The sequence below is a fragment of the Rhinopithecus bieti genome, unplaced genomic scaffold (genome assembly GCF_001698545.2).
Source record: "Rhinopithecus bieti isolate Rb0 unplaced genomic scaffold, ASM169854v2 scaffold_4758, whole genome shotgun sequence".
NCBI lineage: Eukaryota > Metazoa > Chordata > Mammalia > Primates > Cercopithecidae > Rhinopithecus > Rhinopithecus bieti.
Genome location: NW_016804504.1, coordinates 620431 through 626430, shown reverse-complemented (window position 1 = coordinate 626430; position 6000 = coordinate 620431). Strand labels below are relative to the sequence as shown.

Below are 6000 nucleotides of genomic sequence, written 5' to 3'. Positions count from 1 at the left end.
CCTTTAGCTCTGAGAAGTCTGATGGACTGAAGCCTTCTTCTCTCATCTCGTCAAAGTCATTCTCCGTCCAGCTTTGATTCATTGCTGGCGATGAGCTGCGTTCCTTTGGAGGGGGAGATGCACTCTTGTTTTTTGAATTTCCAGCTTTTCTGTCCTGCTTTTTCCCCATCTTTGTCGTTTTATCTGCCTCTCGTCTTTGATGATGGTGACGTACTGATGGGGTTTTGGTGTGGGTGTCCTTCCTGTTAGTTAGTTTTCCTTCTAACAGTCAGGACCCTGAGCTGTAGGTCTGTTGGAGATTGCCTGAGGTTCACTCCAGACCCTGTTTGTCTGGGTATCAGCAGCAGAGGCTGCAGAATATAGAATATTGCTGAACAGTGAGTGTACCTGTCTGATTCTTGCTTTGGAAACTTCCTCTCAGGGTTGTACTCCACCGTATGAGGTGTGGGGTGTCGGTCTGCCCCTAGTGGGGGATGTCTCCCAGTTAGGCTACTCAGGGGTCAGGGACCCACTTGAGCAGGCAGTCTGTCTGTTCTCAGATCTCAACCTCCGTGTTCGGAGATCCACTGCTCTCTTCAAAGCTATCACAGTCGTTTGCGTCTGCAGAGGTTTCTGCTGCTTTTTTGTTGTTGTTGTTGTTTAGCTGTGCCCTGTCCCCAGAGGTGGAGTCTACAGAGACAGGCAGGCCTCCTTGAGCTGCTGTGAGCTCCACCCAGTTTGAGCTTCCCAGTGGCTTTGTTTACCTACTTAAGCCTCAGCAATGGTGGGCGCCCCTCCCCCTGCCTCACTGCTGCCTTGCCGTTAGATCGCAGACTGCTGTGCTAGCAATGAGGGAGGCTCCGTGGGCATGGGACCCTCCCGGCTAGGTGTGGGATATAATCCCCTGGTGTGCCCGTTTGCTAAGACCCTTGGTAAAGCGCAGTATTGGGGTGGGAGTTACCCGATTTTCCAGGTATTATGTGTCTCAGTTCCCCTGGCTAGGAAAAGGGATTCCCTTCCCCCTTGCGCTTCCCAGGTGAGGCGATGCCTCGCCCTGCTTCAGCTCTGGCTGGTCGGGCTGCAGCAGCTGACCAGCACCGATTGTCCAGCACTCCCTAGTGAGATGAACCCAGTACCTCCGCTGAAAATGCAGACAAACCAAACTATTAACCAAAAAAAAATTTGTTCTGCTATCTCAATATGAGAATCCTGTGTCTCCTGCTATCTATTATACAATGCTGTAACACTGATATTGTCACATAAAATTAGTTATTGTAAGTTGATCAAGAGACAACAAACACACTGTTGCACCTGTTTAGGCTGATAGTAGTTTCTGGAGTTCTAAGCCTGATCTCTCGCCTTAGTCTTATATGTCTAAAGGTAGCTCTAATATAATGACCAGTAAATGATTCTGTGAAGTGTTAGATGAATATATGTTTTAATATTGGAGGCCAACCATAACACCTAAGTGATCTTTATAAAACATAAAACTGACAATGTCACTTCACTATTTAAAGTTCTTCAGCAGGTCTCCCAGTGCCACTTATCTAGTAGGAGTCAGGCTTTGAAATTGGAATTATTGAATCTGAATCCTTCTTTGCCACTTACGAGTTGTGTGACCTTGAGAAGTTACTTAATCTCCCTGAAGTTCAGTTTGCTTATTTGTAAAAGAGGGGCAGCAATACCTCAGAAGGTCGTTTTTTTTTTTTTTGGAGACAGAGTCTCGCTCTGTCACCCAAGCTGGAGTGCACTGGCCAGATCTCAGCTCACTGCAAGCTCCGCCTCCCGGGTTCATGCCATTCTCCTGCCTCAGCCTCCCGAATAGCTGGGACTACAGGCGCCCGCCACCTCGCCCGGCTAGATTTTTTTTTTGTATTTTTTAGTAGAGACGGGGTTTCACCGTGTTAGCCAGGATGGTCTCGATCTCCTGACCTTATGATCCGCCCGCCTCGGCATCTCAAAGTGCTGGGATTACAGGCTTGAGCCACCGCGCCTGGCCAAAGGTTGTTTTAAGGATTAAATTAGATAATAAGGCTTATTAATTGTTTTAGGCAGAGGAGGATGTTCAAAGTCCTTATTATGCTAAATAAGCTCTTAAACTTCTATATTTGCTTTGCCACGCTAATGACCACATCTACCTGGTCTACATCAACATGGGCTAATGACCACATCTACCTGGTCTATATCAACATGCCAGACAGATTCCTAGCAACTGCCAGACAACTTTCTCTATTGTTATGATTCTCTCTGCCAGGGAGAACTTTTGTTCCACAGAGTTTGAGGTTGTATCTTGGACAAATCATTGATAATCAGGTGTTCTCCACCAATTTTTTTTTTTTTTTTTTTTTTGAGATGGAGTCTCACTCTGTCGCCTAGGCTGGAGTGCAGTGGCACAATCTCTGCTCATTGCAATCTCTGCCTCCTGAGTTGAAGTGATTCTCCTGCCTCAGCCTCCCGAGTAGCTGGGATTACATGCATGTGCCACCACATGTAGAGATGGGGAGAGATGGGGTTTCACCATGTTGGCCAGACTGGTTTCGAACTCTTGACCTCATGTGATCCACCTACCTTGGCCTCCCAAAGTACTGGGATTACAGGCATGAGCCACTGTGCCCAGCCAAAGTATATATTTTCTAAGAGCAGACCTCATCTATGCATATCCCAAGGAACCTACAACAGTTTCTGGCACAAGGAGTCTGGCAGGAGGCTCAACAGTATTAGCTGTAATGAATGTCTAATCCACTTAGTGTTTCTTAAACTTCTCTCTAGAAATAATATAAAGAGGCAACAGAAAATTTCCTCAGAAATACACCCCAAAACAACCAAGTTCAAAAATAAAATTTCCTAAATTTTTGTGAGGTTTTGTGTTTTTTCCCCTTAAAATTCATGGAGAATTTTGTATTATATTCCAGGACAGATGTGCATTTGTTTTAACCTAGAATACCAACCACCTCCCTACTAAGTTAATTATTACTGGAGGAACAGGCCTAAGACCCATGCATATAGGGGAGGTAAGGTGCTGGTAGCATTAGAGAGATGTTGCATAACATGTATAAGTCATTAGATGAAGAAGAAGTACCTGTGCCCTAATAATGAAAAACATGTAGCTGAAATTAGCAGGAGAAACTCGTGGAAATGTCTGTTCCCCAAAGAAAGAATTTGGATAGAACAGAACAAGAGCAAGAAAAGATTTTAAGTAAACTCCAGAATTCACAAAGAAAATGTTCTCAAAATATGTATATAAACTAAGCTTTAGAGAGTAAGTCTCAGACTTTTTTGAGGCAATACAAAGATAAAGGCATTTTGGCAATACCTAAATGTAAAGAGAAACTACATTTACTGATGTCGGTAACAGGAACACAGATATTTGTCTTATGTTAAGACAGAACATTATCTGAAACAGATCCCCTACCCATTTAACTTCTTTGCAGGGTTCTCTAGAACTTTTCATATTCTTTTCCTCCTTTATTTTAAAAGATATCAGCACACTGCTTCTGAGGCTCAGTTTAGTATAGTTCCAAAGAGCCAAAATATTTGATACACAGAAAGGTTTTCACCTGAAATTTTCTATTTTAAAGGTTATGAAAATGTCTCTAGGCTCCAAAGCAACACTAGAAAAANTTACTGATGTCGGTAACAGGAACACAGATATTTGTCTTATGTTAAGACAGAACATTATCTGAAACAGATCCCCTACCCATTTAACTTCTTTGCAGGGTTCTCTAGAACTTTTTCATATTCTTTTCCTCCTTTATTTTAAAAGATATCAGCACACTGCTTCTGAGGCTCAGTTTAGTATAGTTCCAAAGAGCCAAAATATTTGATACACAGAAAGGTTTTCACCTGAAATTTTCTATTTTTAAAGGTTATGAAAATGTCTCTAGGCTCCAAAGCAACACTAGAAAAACTGATTTTACTATATTACTAATCTACAAGAAGAAAAAACCCCACCAATTCAGAATTTTGATACATTTTTAAAAAGTCAACTTACTACCTTTTAAAATTAAAGTTCTTCAGATTAAATAACCTATAGGAGAAATATCTTCAAGTATACTCTAATTCAAGGGATGACAAACTTCTTCAGTAAAGGGTCAGAAGGTAAACATTTTAGGCTTTGCATGCTAAGAGGCAAAACCCAGGATATAATATGTAGGTCTCTGTTGCAACTAATTTTCATAGTCTTGAAATGTTACTGTTATTTGATTTTGTTTTCTCCAACCATTTTACAAATGTAAAACAATCCTTAGCTCATGGGACACCCAAAAACAGATGGCAGGCCAGATATGGTCATGGCCATAGTTTGCCAACCCCTATTCTAGTCTAAGATAGACCTGAAAAGGTAATAATTCTACTGATATTACTAAAAAATTGAATCCTATTTTCAATGAAAAATACACATAAAAATAAATGGAAATGGGATACAAAACTATATACACAGTGTGAATCTAGTATTTGGAGAAAAAGTATGTGTGTGTTTATGTATGTGTCCCTGTACATACATGCATGCAAATGTATCTATTCACATATATGGCATCAAAAAAACCCCAAAGGAACTATATCAAAATGTTAACAATAAAATTAGCCAGGTGTGATGGCACCTGTAGTCTTGGCTACTTGGGAGGCTGAGATGGGAGGATGGCTTGAGCCCAGGATTTTGAGGCTGTGGTGAGTCATGGACTGTGCCACTGCCCTCTGGCCTGGGTGACAGAGTGAGAACCTGTCTCAAAATAAATAAATAAATAAATAAATAAATAAATAAATAAATAAATATAAAACAAAATATTAACAATGGTATAAATGACTTTACTTTCTCTTTTATAAATGTTTTTATTGCCCAAATCTCCTATAACAAATATATAATACTTTTAAAATAGAAAATGTTAAATGGCAACAACAAAACACCCCGAATTTTTATCTGAATTTTTTATGATTTAAAATACAGTCATGTGTGCCTGTAGTCCCACCTACTTGGGAGGCTTAGGCAGGAGATCACTTGAGCCCAGGCATTCAAGACCAGTGTGGGCAACACGGCAAGACGCCATCTCTTAAAAAAAAAAAAAAAAAATGCAGTCATGCTTTGTTTAATGAAGGGAATATGTTCTGAGAAATGTACTGTTATGTGATTTTGTCACTGTGTGAACATCCTAGAGTGTGCTTAACACAAACCTAAATCGTACAGCCTACTACACACCTAGGATTGCTCCTGAGCTACAAAACTGTACACCATGTTACTGTACTGAATACTATTGGCAATTGTATCACAAATGGTATTTGTGTCTCTAAACATAGAAAAGGTACAGTAAATGCTCTATTAGTTTCTGCCAGGGGAAAAAAAGGGGCACAACAAAACACTACACAAATATTTAAAATGGTACACCTGTATAGGGTACTTACCATGAATGAAGCTTAAAGGACCGGAATTGCTCTGGGTGAGTCAGAGAGTGTGAGTGGTGAGTGAATGTAGAGGCCTAGGACATTACTGTACACTACTGTAGACTTTATAAACACTATACACTTAGGCTGCACTAAATTGATTTTCTTTCTTCAACAATACATTAACCTTAGTTTACTGTAACCTTTTACTTGACTTTTAATTTTTTAAACTTTACTCTTTTGTAATAACAGCATAAAATACATAATACAGCAGTATAAAATATTTTACTTATAACCTATAAGCTTTTTTCTATTTTAAATTAACATTTTTTTAACTTTTAGTTAAAACAAAGACACAAATACACACGTTAACCTGAGCATACACAGGGTCAAGATCAATATCACTGTCTTCTGCCTCTACATTTTGTCCCGCTGGAAGGTCTTTAGGGACAATAAATACATGGAGCTGTCATCTTCCTATAACAATACCTTCTTCTACAACACCTCCTGAAGGACCTGCGTGAGGCTTTTATAGTTAACTTTTTTTAATTAGTGGAAGGGGTATACTCAAAAATAACAGTAAAAAGTACAGTAAATACACAAACTAGTGACACAGTTGTTTATTACCATTATCAAGTATTAATGTAT

General features: G+C 39.8%; 1 protein-coding gene across 5 annotated transcripts in view; it reads right to left on the bottom strand.

The window, feature by feature from the left end:
* FOXN2 (forkhead box N2) overlaps window positions 1-6000 on the bottom strand; it is a 69951-nt gene that overhangs the window by 14197 nt on the left and 49754 nt on the right. The gene's annotated exons all lie outside the window — the stretch shown is intronic.